Source organism: Metopolophium dirhodum, chromosome 1 (assembly GCF_019925205.1).
Source record: "Metopolophium dirhodum isolate CAU chromosome 1, ASM1992520v1, whole genome shotgun sequence".
Classification (NCBI taxonomy): Eukaryota; Metazoa; Arthropoda; class Insecta; order Hemiptera; family Aphididae; genus Metopolophium; species Metopolophium dirhodum.
In genome coordinates, this window is record NC_083560.1 from 124,386,773 (window position 1) to 124,403,019 (window position 16,247).

General features: G+C 30.3%; 1 pseudogene; it reads right to left on the reverse strand.

Annotated features, from left to right (window-relative positions):
- Window positions 1-1,791: 1,791 nt before the first annotated feature.
- LOC132936949 (uncharacterized) lies at window positions 1,792-10,899 on the reverse strand (annotated as a pseudogene).
- Window positions 10,900-16,247: the final 5,348 nt, after the last annotated feature.

The following is a 16,247-nucleotide window of genomic DNA, read 5'->3' on the forward strand; positions in this document are numbered from 1 at the left end:
TATAAAATAATTATGAGTAATACAAGCTAATTCTTATTTATTTTTGTGTCTGTCTCGTATTGTGATTGTTATTTTTTAAAATATGTATCACTGAATCACTATAAAACTGTCTCTCAACATCATAGTATCGTAATTACGTATCGTAATTCGTAGCATATTATTTTTGTCCATGTTTATAATATTATGTACAATGTATTATGTACGCAAGGCCGTATGAGGGTCCAGGAGGTCTGGACCCCCCAACATGTCTTCAATATGTATTATTTTTATCCAAATATCAAAACATAAATTAATTCAATAAAACCACAATATACATGTTTTGGACCCCCCCCCCCCGAAAAAAATTTCTGGATACGTCTTTGATGTTACGTTAATATGTTATCTATTACGTAACATATATTATGTAAATAGTATTTATAATTAAAATGCTTATAACCAGTGTTCGGACTTATCTAGATGAATATCTAGATAATTATTTGTTCATCTTTTATCTTATCTAGATAAATAGTTACAAGATATCTAAACGTTCATCTTAGATAATTTTTTTACTAATCTAAATGAATTCATCTAGATACATTTTTTATTGATAAAAATCGCGAAATTGTACAAACGCATTTTAAATATTTATACAGATTCTCATACCAAGTCTATGGTTTATAAATAATGTAATTATTTTTATTTATATCATTATTATTATTATGTTCCTAGTGCCCAACTAAAATATACCTAAATTTAAAACCCATTTAAAAAAAAATTGTATCTTTTTTATCTAGTTAAAAAAGTATTTATCTTTATCTTTATAAATATAAGTTAAGTTATCTTTTATATCTGTCTAGATACATTTGAGTTGAATTATCTTTATCTAGATAAAAAAACTACTTATCTAATCCAAACACTGCTTATAACATACATTAATGTTCATATGAATTAATATAGTATTACCTATATTCGATTTAGTAAACCCGTGTATAATTTTACTTCCGTTAATGTACCTAAACCTACTTATTTTTGAGTTTTTTATTTTTAAAATTGTAACATGTTTTATGAATTTTTCGAAAGTAATATAAAAAATTAGCTGCATATATTTAAGACTGCATATTTTGATCATTTTTGTGCAACAATTATTGGTCCCCAATTCTATATATTTTTATAAATTTATTCACTAACTTATTTTTTAAATCTCCCCTCCCCCTCACAATTAAAATACCCCACTAAACTTAGTATTATTAGGTATACTAATCCGTAGTATATAATATATATTAGATTATTACATTGAAAATAAAAAGATGTTACTTTCGAGCCTACCGAGAAAAATTTTTTTTGTAATAACTCTGTACAATATAAATTATATTGGTCTGCTGAAAATATTTTTGGCCTTCTTAGTTATTAGCATAACATTTAAAAAGTTGAAACGATGCCTCTGAAATAAACAATTATAGTACACATTTAATTTTCTTTTTTTTAGTCACTTCATCAATTATTTCTCAGCACTAATAGGAATAATATGTATTTGATAAGTACCTTTATATGTCCATTGTCCTCGGTAATACAAAATTGATAATATTTTAGTATAAAACCGATCCGTGCATTATCTTATTATTTCTCAAAACGTTTTTTAATGTGGAGAAAATGTAAAACCTCGGTTAGGAGTCCAATAAGGTCTAAGAATAGTACCTGTGTTTACTTTAAATTTCAGTACACAAAATTAAAAGATGTTCATAGTTCGTGAATTGTGAGTGTATCTACTATACCAGATAAATGAAATACCCAATTATTTGTTTAATTTCGAGAGTTTATTGTTAAATGTAGAAATATTTTATAAAGATATGAATATAATATAAGATAGTACATAGATTTGCAATGTGTAAGTACACGGCACAATATAATTAAATTAAAAAAAAATAATAGTAATTATTTTCACAAAGTCTGCAAATGGATAGCAGTATATTATAGTACTTGTTTCATTATGGTGGTCACGATATTTTTGAATTATTTTTTGGCCAACGACTTCGAGCGCCTGCGTCTTATTTGCGTGTAGTCTGTATCCTTAATTGTACTAATGCCTACATCTTTGTCGTCTGTATCGGAATGCAAGTATTCATAACTGGCGAGGTCCATGACTGCACCATGTCTGCCATCTGCATCACTCATTTGTAGTTCACTTTTTGAATAGGTAAACAAAAAAAAAAACCTTTTAGTATTTAGATAATAATAATTAATAGAAACACATATTCAATGTTTTTTTTTGAAATATTACCATTTACCGCTTACCATTAACTACTTTAGTCTATAATATCACTTCATGTTAATCTACTAATTGTACAATGTATCTATAAATTGCCGCTTGGCGTTAAATAAATAAATAAATAAAAAAAAAAAAAATAATAATATGTTTAATACATTATTCAACAACTAAATGTCCTTAATACAATAATATCTCTTTGACCTACGACCTCCATCCGTAATTTTTAGTGTCCATTATTACCTACTTAATAAACACTTAAGTAAATATTTATTCCTACTACCTAATTCTTTAAAATATATCCGCTTGATGTACAAATTTTTATATTCAAAATATCCACATATAAGCATTCAGTAGGTATATAACAATGTGGATAACACCATAATTATGGTTTTCAATATTATTACAAGAATTGCAAGTAAAAAAGAAAAATGAAAAAATAATCCATGACTATTCTTAGTTGTTTCTAAGTCAAGTGCTGTATGATAAAGTACATAATAGCACTGTATGATAAAATGTATAATAGTACAGTACTGTATGATAAATGTTTAGGCTGTTCAGAATGTACGTTTATAATATTTTATATAGTTTTTTTGATACTTTTTACCATGAAAAATAAATTAAATAGACGTTTAAAGTTATTTTACAATGAGGAAAATGCCAGTAGTAAATATTTTAAGTTAAATCAAATATACGCAATTAAGGGGCTTATCTATTACTGTCAGTTTTAGTTCAAAAGACCTAAAGTTTTAACAAATATAGCATTAGCTAGTGTACCTACATTTGCTTCGGTTGTCAGATTATTATTTTATTCTAAAAAAATCTGAGTTCAGCAGAAAAATGTCTACAGACATAACGAAGTAGGTACGGAATACATTAAAAAAATGGAAACTTAATTCTTATATAATTTTGAACTGTGGGTAGTAATTATTGAAAAGTCAAAAATATGGGCTTTATCAAATCATTATTGTAATTAAACTGAAAATTAAAAATATTTCGTACATTTTTGATATTTTTCTGCTTCGTTAAATAACTTTTAATTTTGTCATAACAATAAACAAGTTGCCGTAAAATTCTGATAATGAATTTTTTATTTTTACATATTTATTGAAATGTGCGATGTGCATATACGCGTACGGGAGTGGCATTCGTCGGTACCCGCATTGAACCCCACTCATTTACGATTGAAATATGGTAAACGGTCACTTTTTACGGTCTATTATTTAAAATGGTTAACGCGGACACTTTGTACGTTCAGCCAAAAATTTAGTTTGGAGAACACGGACACTTGTTTCTATTTTATACATAAAATATATATTTAATATAAACAAGTCTGAGTCATCTAGGTACCTAACTTATACATTCCAAATAGGAGGAAACCATTGGTTATTAGTTATTACCTATCGAAAATAAGTTTTATTTGTCATGCTGACATATTTATATTGTACACATTTTTAATTTACTTTTTAACATAACTTTTGATAATAAAATAATACAATTATAATTTATAATCATATTTAATTATTTGATTATTTTGATAATTTCAAGGTTTTTAGGTCATCAATTTCCTAAATTAATTTATAAATATATTATAGCACTAAGTAATATTTGGCTGTTATCTAACCAGTTAACTAAAAAAACTGTTTGTTTTGTTAACTATTGTTACCTAATTTACAATATTTTTAAAAATGTTTAATTGATTATTTATTTAATTTTTACATTTTAATAATTGACAATATATATACCTACTTACTAGTTACTACTTAGGTATATACTGTATAACTTATATTTACAATATATTTACTGTATGTATAAGATAGTTTAAAGTGCCCGCGTTCTGAAATGAACATTTTTATGAACATTTTTATACCCGACCGACCGTACAAAGTGTCCTAGTTCTACAGTGTATATTTTTACCCAACCGTACAAAGTGTTCATGGTTTGCACTTTTTATGCTTGACCGTACAAATTGACCTAGAACCTTAAAACATATACCAAATATACAATTGAATACCGGGCGGTGACGACGAGATTAGAAATTATTTGATTTTTGCGCCTTAAATAAAATCCATAGTGAGAACTATGACTAAAACAGGTAGTTTATTTAAAGTTGTAAAAAAATTATGTTTTTATGAAGGTGCCAGCGGGCAAAATTGAAAAATATGTCATATCATTATATCATTACTACCTACTTCTAGTTCAATTAAATTCAATGTTTATACTTTATAGGTAATGAAGAATTAATATTTGAAATTATAAATTAACAGCTGTGCCTATAAAATATGAAGTAACTAATGTTTTTTTTTTGTTTCAGTAAAAAAATATTTATATTTAAAGCTTTGTTGAGTATCATAGATGTAAGGGAGCATTAAAATGTTAAGTCAGGTAGAGGAAGGGAAATAGGGGATAAAACTATTCTGAGCCCAACTTAGTGACCCACCTATGTATGTACTGTATACTACAACACTATAATTAAATAATATAATGAAAAGTAGTGAGGTGATTTAAGAGAACAACCTTTTGTCACTGTCTGGAATTTCTGTAATCTTGGCCCTCCAAAATGGATTTGGTCGATTGCCATAATTCTGTAGAATGTATCCTCGTCTCTGGTACCGATTGGATATCGATTGTATTGATTCAGTAGTAGTTGTTGGGGCAGCCGGTGTTAGTGGTGCGTCGGGTCTGGTCCTGCTAAATGTCAGCAACATGGCCCCCCTTCTGTGCAAACGTATCTTCTCTGGGTGGTCCAGTATGTCTGACAAGCCGTCGCACGAATCGTTACTGCTAATCGCCAACCGGAGCGTTGTGACGTAGTCTTTACTGTCGGTCTTCTCATATACCTGTGGTTCGCGAGAACAACATAAAGAGAATAAATATTAATCCACATTATAAAAATAAACTCGGGAAGCACGTTCCCTGAGTTAAAGGGGATAATTCTGTAGTTATCTCAAAATTATATTAAGTTGTTGTTCATGTATTTTATGTACACAAATTGATAATCAAATTTATATCTTATAAAATAGTTTGCCAATAATTAATTTTAGGTTGGCGTGAATCTAAAAATTTTAAAATACTATGGCATAATGAGTACATATTGTATACTATCATTGAAATAATGTGGTACTACCTAATCAAGTGTTTTAAAGGCACCAAGCTAAGTTCAATGGGATTATTAATACTATGAAAACATATAATATATTTAAACTAATTAGGTATACAGAAATATATGTTTTTAAAAATAGAACGATCGATCAGAAGTTGATTAAATGATGAATTTAAATAAGTTTTCAGATGCGCAAGTAGCAGCAGTAGGTACACCTAGTTGTAAACATAATATACTTACGGCACATCTGCGATTTCGTCTTTCCACCTTGTGGACAGAATCATCGTATAACTGTATGTACATACGTCCCTTTCTGATGTCTTCTGATGGTGAGGGTGATTTTGATACACAGTAAAAACGAAAATATTCAATAGCTAGATAACAAATACAAATACAAATTAATGAGAGTATGTGTTATTTTTAAAACGTATTTATAAATTATTACAATACAAAATTAGTGATATTCGATGAGGGATACAACCACCAATCATCATCAAACAGTTTACCATAGGAGATGATTTTTAGAACCAGAATGACTAGTGACAGTATAGTTCCTAAACTATTAAATGCCTTTGAAGTGTGGTAAAAAAAAGAATTTTTATATTATGGTGTAAAAATTTATGAAATGAATGGAGCATCCTCACTCTTAATATCTGAATGTAATTTTAACCTAATTATAGACTGTTCATAGTAGTAGTTTGAAATTTTGTTCAGGATATGCAACTATTTAAGAATCTTGTGTACCAATTTAAGCCGTGGGGCAATAATGACACTATAGTATTATTAATTATCAAACAAACATTGCCATTGGTGAATAGCAAAAGTAATTTATATAATATTATAATCCATTTTAGTTAATTTTGCCTAGGTACCTATTGGTTATGAGTTACGAAAAATACTTCAAACAAAATTTTCAATCGTTTTTTAGATTAAAACGAGTTTTGAAATTCAAATTGAAATCGAAATTTCCTATGTTTATAAATTGTAGTTTTTAATTTTTATATTGATAAATAACTTAATTTTTATAGTTTTATGACGACCATTATTTAGGTCATAAACATAATATACAACTTTTTAAGGCATTTTTTTGCGTTTGTTTATCATAAATTAATATTTATTTATTAATCATAAAATAATTTTAAAACTGTCGAGGTTTTGAAGAAGTTTGTCAACATTTTAACTTTAAATGCTTATTAATAAAAAGAACCTATCTTTAATGTTTTTAAATTGCTATTATAACATCTTATGAGCCATGAGGAATCTTGTATTTCATTTCCAACTGTTTGACACAACAAACAGTTGAAAAAAAAAACTAAAATTGTTTTTAAATTTTTCATGTTCAATTTTCAAACCAATACCTTTATTGCTCCTCTCAGAGCCTAAAATATTATAAACCACCAATATTTTGTAATTAAAATGAATGAAACCACTATTTTATTATTCACAAAGTTTAAATTCATTAATTAGTTTATGATACATTATTTTTATATGGACAACACCCGACACACAGTACACACTACTCTAGGTGATTTGAACGTTCACGTTTTTAAAATTTCACAATTAATATATTAATATTTATTACAGAAATTTAGATATAATAATATTATATTATTAGGTATATGCCAGGAAAAAAATATAATGTTCACAATAACGGACGGACGAAATGTTTTTTTTTGATGTTGTTTTCGTTTCGAATAGATTCGTATGTAATTCCACGACATTGACGCTTCCGAATAATCGGATCCGGGTTCAGACTGTAGGCATTGTCGGACCATGATAGCCGCACGCAAGGCGGGTGCCTGTCGGACGCCCGCCGCACGGAACCTCTAAGAGTCACTGGAACTTTGCCATCTGCGAGCTAGGTCCACCGTACCCGTGAGCCGACCGCTTCGTCAGAACATAATTTTTACGAATATACAATCTATTGGAGAAACGTAGAAACAAAACCTTCCGAAAAAGACAATTTCGAACGCTTTTACCGCAGTGTGAGCGCGTGGCCCTTGACGAACAGTAATAAGTAGTTTACACACATTAGCTGACATTTTTTGAAAATTTATATCAAGGACTCTTGTAAGTATTTTATAGTTTATACTGATACCAAAAAATCTATAAATATATTAAATTAACACTTGAAATTTACACCATATGATTATTTTATCATTTTTATACTTGATTTTCAAAATATTTTGACTTTTTTGAGATGTTTACGGATATTGTTTTCAATTTTTTTAGTTTTTTTTTTCTATAATTGTCAATGAAATTTTATTTGTTGGGTAAAAAAGCGTAAAAATTTAATACAAGGCTCCTCACACATTGTTACAATAGCAAGTTAAAATATATAAAATACATAGGAAAGATTTTTTTTTGTAAGCTTTTAAAGTTCAAATGTTGACATAATATATAAAATTGAAAATATACAAATTATTTTGCTGTAAATAATTTTTTAATATTCAACTTTTATAGCTAAGGAATGAAAATTAAAAAGAAGGTCTTACGTAAGAAGTTAATTTTGTAACCAAAAAATCTAAAAATTATACATAAACACAGATTTTTTTTATAATTATTTTAAGTTAAAATTTGGACATACCCAAGATTTAACTACTGTATTAATAATATGTTATAAAAATATAAATATAATATAGCCAATAACAAAATACCGTTTTCCTCCACTGTCCATTTTCCTCCAATAAATAATAAATAAAATAATAAAATAGTTAATATAAATAATTAGGCATAATCGATAGCTGATATAGATAGCTAAAACCAGAATGTAATCATAAACCGATAAGTACAAAATGAAATCCTAGCCTTACTCTACCCTTATAACACGGAACGTAATATTACAACGCTGGATAAAATATTGGAGGAAAATAGACATAGTCTTAGTCAAAAATAATGGGGAGGAAAATGGACAATGGAGGAAGATGGTATCTCGTTTTTGGAGGAAAATGGAACCGCCCAAAACATCCTAGACTGACAAACCGTCTTCGGTCAGAATCGTTCATCGTATAGGTACAATGATATTATATCATTGAATTCAAATTTAATACCATACATAACAGTGACCCACTTGTAACCTACTGTAGAGTAGAGGGACCACCTTTTATCTCCTTTTTCCTTTAAGAAATAATAACTAAAAGACTAATGATAAGTTTTTTTTAATTTTATTTATTTTTTATAGGCATGAAACAATTTAATTTTAGTTTATATCTAATAATTCTATAAATAAACAAATTGGGGTCTGTGTGTTTATTATAATTTTTTTGTGTATAATATGTAAGTAACAGACTAATTATAATGGCAATGGTGCGCGATCAGGTATCAAGCATTATGGATTGTACTGATATATTAATTTAATATATTTTACAGACAATGTCGAATATTGGGGAATTCGATATTTCCTGTACAACATAAATTGTTAATCTAATAATTAATGTTACATCTTGTTTTACTATTATTAAACAAGAAGAGCTTTCTTAGAGTCATGGGTGCAGTGTAGAATTCTGTATTGTACTAAAATAATAGTTTGTTACACTTACCACTATCACTGCAATTTTTCGAAGTATGATATATATTTCCGAACCATAAGCTAAATGTTTGTGGTTTTATGTCACTAGTATTGTAGTTTATGTAGGCACATCCACCATTCAACGTCGAAACCGAACCCTTCACGGTAACTTTATACCCAGCATTATCTAGATACGGACAACCTTCGATTTCTGAAGCGACTGTAATACATAGTAAATAAAGGTAATTAGTAGGTTTAGTTTTTATAATGAGTTTTCTACCTAGGGGTGGTTTTTTATTTGGAAAAAAAAGTTAGTTACTTAAAAACGTAGTGTATTTATTTAATAAACAAAAAAAATATATAATAAAAAATTAAATATTGTAGTAATTAAATATTTAATTTGTAGATAAATTTAGGCCACATCAACCGGTGGCACTGCAATTTAGCTATCTCGATAAGGTACTCCGAGCCACTTTCGATTACGCGCATCGCCATGTATTTGACATACACTAAATGGCACAAAGTGGGGGAATGCCTACAGTCTGCATGCGCGAAACGAGTTCCTTATCTCGTGGCGCGGATTATAGATAATATTATTAAGAATAAGCACGGACCAAGGTGTATTGATAAGGTGTCGTCACTCTGGACTCCTATACGTATAGACTCTTGATTGAAAATATTACCACAGTTCTATAGACACCAGACCGCGCTTCCTGTCCTATGAAGGCCTATTTTTTCATATTGTTAAATGCAAAATGCCTTACAACTATGAATTCAAATGTTATTTTTTTGGAGTTGGCATCTAATATATTATATAATAATTTGTAATAATTGGAGCCTGTAATTAAACATGTTTAAAATATTTTGCATATTTTATTATATGATTAGGTATATTATTTATATTATAATATTATTCAATAATAGTTATCTTATAAACTTCAATTTTGAATAAGTTAGTGAAAAATTTTGAATTTTATTTCTGAAATCATAATATATTTTCAATTTTCTATAGCTTTGGTGTACAAAACTGTTCATTTATCGGCCTCTTTAGGACATACAGCGCTCCCGGTGGTGACGACTATCCATAGTAAAATGTTCAATCAAGTTTTCAAACAAGTGACGACACCTTATCAATACACCTTGGCACGGACTAAGGTATACTGGACTGGTATTGACTACCTTATCAGTGGCTCTCAAATGTTATAAATGTACGACTAGAGGTAAAAGCGCCATCTATACATGTGTTATATAAAACTCAATGATGATAATGATTGTTCTATGTAAATTATACCTATATATAATATCAGTTACGTTATTTGTTACTAGGAGGCGTAGGAGCGCTTTTACCCCTAGTTCACGACTATAAAGAACATTATAATCGTGCCTTACAGTTGTACCTTATGGCGGCCTATTAGGATGGGGGAGGTGTGGTGTCGAAACATTTAAGGACCGTTCCTCTACTACCCCCCCCCCCCCCCACCCCAAACTATATCGATGCCTGTCCAGTATATCTAAGTTTTTTTTATGCGTTTATTATGTAGTTACTTATACTTATTATTTGACTAGGTAACCGTAGAACAATGAATATGTGATTTGCTACAAAATGAATTAAATACCTATGCAATTGTCAATTGTCAGACCGATTGACTGATGTAACGGTAATAACGGTATTAACTAGTGATGTAAATTTTCATGAACATTTTTTGTAAGATTTGTAAGATTTGTTTTCAAAAATAATAACAGTAATGATATACTAACAATAAACAAAATGATGTAATTAATACAATAGGTACTTACCATCAGGCAAATCCTTATCGGGTTGCAAGTCTGTTGTCTCTCCGGTAACAGCTATGATGGTGAACATCGATATAATCAGTACAACTATCGGCGTCATGTTGTTTTTGTAAGCGCAGGTCAGTCGATAAAACCAAGAAAATTTCAGCCAAAGAAAAGCAGTGAATAAAATTATAAGGTTTCCAGATAAAGGTAAAAAAAACGTGGTATAGGAAGCTGGGTCACGAGTGGAATGACGCACTGGTGAACTGGAACAAGGCGCTAAACGGAATGCACACTGGTCACTGCTACACCGTGTACACCCTCCTCGAATTACTTCACAGGCTGTTTCGTTAGCTCTAGTGGTGCTATACTCTGCGTACGTTATGAGCATGACAAGGGCAGTTAATATGGAAAAAAAACTGGTTTTAGGCGGGGGACAATACAGGTTCTTAACAATGCGCGGAGTATAATAGTCGTTTCCGCCACCAGCTGCATATCGACCTATAGAAGTGGCATCACCGGCTCCACCATTCGACACACCCGCTCGCCCACCCTACAATAATGTGTTTATGTATCCATATAAGCACAGATGGTATGGCCAAGATAGCAACAAAAAAAAAATTAACGATAAAATATACCTACTACATATTAATAAACATTTATACCTAAGTATTTGATATATACTATTTATAACTATTAATTAATTATTATGATAGTTAAATTAAATTTGAATCAAAATGTTACTATGAACATAGTATTATCATTTGGTAGGTATATAAAGTAGGTACCTATATTATATATTATACTCAATGATATAATGTACAATTATTATTATATTATATAGCCATAATTATATAAACCTGTAGGCTTAACTTAGATATATACCTTATATTACCTACCTATATAATATGTAATGTTTTATCTGTTTTATTGTTAATATTGAGCTACCTGATAACTATTTGTGTCTATAATTATTTCAAATACTTTCAAGTAAAAAAAAGAGGGTAAATGGGTAAAGCTCTGATGTAAATTAGGTGTCTAGAGAGTCACTGAACGTAAAACGTTTCTGAGCCTACAATTTTACTAAGTAGGTATATCTTATGATATTATTATGATTAATGTAATTTATTTTACTAAATTAACTAAAATTGTTATTTTTGGTTTTAATATGTAATTTCGTACAAAAGTGAACTTAAACAATAATTAAAAAACTAGTGTCTAAGTAGTCCATAACAAATGTTTTTTCGTGTGTACCTACCTATCTATAGCCATGTAGCCTTATAGATAACTACACCACGTCAACACATACACATTTGTAATTATAATATCGTTAACTACCTACTAAAATATGTTGTTTATGAATAATGACTAATGACTAGGTATAATATATTTTAATTGAAAAAACATTTAACATTTAACCCATATGACTATATGAGTCACCTTAAACCGTATAATATCATATTATGATTAGATTATCTGTCCACCCAGGCACATAATCAGGGGCAGATCTTCGATATTTTGATAGGGCAGGGCGCATATAAATTGTATAATTTTAATTTTAATTAATAATACCTACATACATACTATCATTTTTAAGCAATAATTATTATAATAAATAATAATATATAGTTGGTAATATTATTCTTATTAACTGAATTTTTCATTTATATGATATTCGTAGTTACCTGCATAAAAAAATTTTTGATAGAAAATTTACAGGGGGCACGTGCCACAGTACATAATTTTTTCAAATTAAAAATGTTTATGTAGTTTGCCATTTCAAGGGGCCACATTTAACTGGGAAAAAACTGGGGGTCAGCTGACCTCCCCCCCCGGGCCCGACCCTGCAAACGACACTCTCGGGCGATCGATGTTAATGAGTAGAAGATTTAGGATGGCCTTGAATTAGTTCATAGCTTCCTTTTTACCGCCAAGCTTACATCAACCTTACGCCCACTAAATAAAAAAATTACCGTGGAGGGGTGAGTGTCGTTTCTATAATGCTCTATGACAAAACGTCGTCTTGTTTTTTTAGCATGGACGAAACCGCGAGGACTTTCGTGGCTTCATACTATTTGGGAACCAGTAAACCACTACATCTCTAATAGGATGGACTAATCGGATCACACGCATTTGCCTCCTATGTTAATTAATCAGGATCTACAGTATAAAAGCGTCAAATTTATAATTTATTCATAGATTTGACTTAAACTACATATTTATTATAGCTATTATAATAATTAATAATGTAATATTATTCATCTAATAATCCTTATGAAATGTAATAAAATATGGATTGAATGAAAAATAAAATTGTATAATAATAATATTAGGAATGTATTAAGATAAATGTGGTGGTTGTGATATGGAGGGGGGGGGGGTAGAGTCAGAATGTCGGCTTTACGGTTTTGTAGAAATAATATATTGTGCAGTTCGAAATATTAAGTATAATACCGATGGTCGGTGGGCGGGTAATTTCTTATATACCTACCTACGGTCTATAACCGACACGAATATAACATAATTTATTGTAAGTAACGTATTTTTTTTTTTTCGTTTTCAGATCTTTGAGAACACAGCACCATGTACGTGACTACGTGACTACGTGACCCGTATGAGGTTTTTATTATAATATATTGTACACACAATGTTTGCTGACGCTATTCTTCTTAAACGCTGCGGGATATTCTAACAATCCCGCGCCGTTCCGCATTAACGAAGGTCTGGGGATGAAATGATGTTATAGAATATAACTATATAAGTATTTTTGTGTCCCGTATATATTCGGTGGGCACACCACATGCCACAGCACCTACCCACTCTAAAACTGCGCGCACACACACACACACACACACACATAATAATAGTATATAGGCGTGGGTATTGTATTATGTATACTGTAGGGCAGATGTTTTTTTTTTATATTATGTAGGTATGTACTATATAGGTACAGTTTATCGAAGGTTTGGGACTTTTTCCACTATAGATATCCTTATAACTGCCAATATATAATATGCTTGAAAATATTTTAGGTACCTACAACTAAAATTGATTTTATTTGAAAAACCTATCACCTTCATACATCATGATATATTTGTTCGTTGCCGGATATTAACTAGCGTTTGGCCAAGCAACTATTATAAGTAAAAATTGGTATTCACGGAGTCGGATATGAGTAGGATGAATAGAAATAATGATAAAATAATATTATTTTGTAGTACAATAATACATTATAATGGGACGAATAATAATGTCCAACGGAATAATAATAATACAGTGGCTGGCGATGACGTCTCTCCGACCGAGCTCAACCAACTACCAATAATAATTATAATAATACTCAATAACGAAGATAATAACATAGTACCGTATCGGTTCACAGGGTGGCCCTGTGGTTTAGTTTATATTACTATTTATATCGGTGGCGTCAGTGACAATTATTGAATGCATGGTTTGGATTATGCGATATCCGGATTACACAATCGTATCGAACTTGGCAAAACGACATAGTCACTGACCAGAGGCGATCCTAGGGGTGGAGAGGGTGTTACCCACTCCTAGAGTGTCAGCAACTCTTATTTTTAGTCGGTATTTTATAGCAATCTCAAAATGTAGGTATAAAACCTAAAATTTTCATTTTTTTTTAATTTTTTTCATTGAACTAATGAACTAACTGGTCGTAAATCGACAGTCGTAATGGCTATCAATATGTAGCTTATTATGCCATGCTCTTATGCATGATAATTTAATATATTAAGAGGACGTCGCTCCCCCCCCCCCCCCCGCCCGTCACTGTCGTATTGTATGATGCATTTGAATCATTATACTGATCATTTTATACTGATACAAGTTTCAGGGTGTTGATTCAAGAGTTATATAAAATAGAACATGATAAATTAATTAATAGCTTAATATAATATATATTATATATATTATGCTACAGGAAAATTTTTAGTTTTAATCACGGTTAATATAATAATCTGAAATGGTTTTAAATTTCATCATTGATTCATGTAATACATTTAATTTTCTTCGACAACATATGAAATGAACTTTTGAAAGAACGACAATTTCCGAGCTCATGTCGTACGAACATTATTTTACAAATTATATAACTAAAAAAAAAACTTTAGGTGCCGGACGCCACCTGTTGATTTTTAAGGGAACACGAAATGTAGGTACTATCATTAGATTGTAGTTCATAGTTATGTCAAAAAGTCTAAATTATGTTTTTATTCGACAATACACTATATAGGTAATAAAATATTATAAAAGAAATCATTTTTCCCGTTGAAATACCATCCCTCCTGCATTCTATATCGGCTGGCGATTGGACTTCGACGAATAAAATGTTATTATTATTTTTATTATTGCCTCGCGCAGCATGAAAATAATTGAACGAGGTCGTCGGCGATCGATGAACACGCACCGCTCAACAATGGCGGCGGTGGTGGAAGAACGCGTTACACGTACGAGCCGCCGAGCCGGTAACTGGTTGTGGTAGAACGGTACGGTGGTGCTGGTGGCGGTGGTTTTCGCTGCAGCCCGATTTACGTGAACGGCGTTCGCGGTGGGGTGGTGCGCTCCGATAACGATCGATGTGGTCGAAGGCCACCAGCGTGGTCTTGGGTTTCAGCCTGGGCCACCCACTTCGGTAATTGGCCACCGTGGCACAGTCCAGGTCTTGGTTGTATCGCGTAAAAGGTACCGAAAAGGTCGCTGTAGAGGACAGTAGGCGGCCACAAACCCGGCAGCAGCAGTATACACGATTCGTGTTTTGTTTTGCATGGGAATATTATTCTAATGAAGTCTACATCTTAATTTTCTTAATCGCCTTTTTACTTGGTCGATTTTCACGCAGTTTTAATAATTTTTTTTGGAAAGGGTTTTAAAAAGTATGATCAAGAAAATAGTCATAAAAATATAAAAATCATAAATATGAAAATATAAAAAAAAAACTGAATAAAAAAGTATTTCTACATTTATGAATTTTTTAAAAGAGTAAATTGAAGCTAATTAGAATTTTCATACTTATTACAGTAAAAAAAATGTATTTAAATACATTTGCCAAAGAGATACTCTAAGGGTGGTACAGGATTGTTGGGACACATTATATATTAAATAGGTACGTTACAGTTAAAACCTGATAACCATCAAACCTAGTTCTAATTAGACAATACCTAATAGTTTTTACAATCCCCTTTCATCAAAACTGATTTTAATTTCTATCCCCAACTCTTGAATACAACATTTGTTTCAGATTAAAAAAAATATAAAATCATTAAACACTGGATAGTCATTTTATAGTATCAGTGATCAAAAATCAGTTACCTACATTATTTGAGCTTAGTGATTCATGACAATAATAATTAGTATAAAAATGGCACAGAAGGTATATTTATAAGCATATTTGTTAAAAATAGATACTTATAATTGAACGGTACCTTTATGAAGCGGAAATAATGTTTCCATTGCAGTTTAAAAGTCTGAAATCATATTTAAGAAACAATATGGTCTATGGTAGAAGTAAATTACTGTACTTATTAAATGTGCTTTAGGCTAAACGATAATTTTTATATAAATAAAATAGTTACAATTAGTATCCAATTAATAGATAC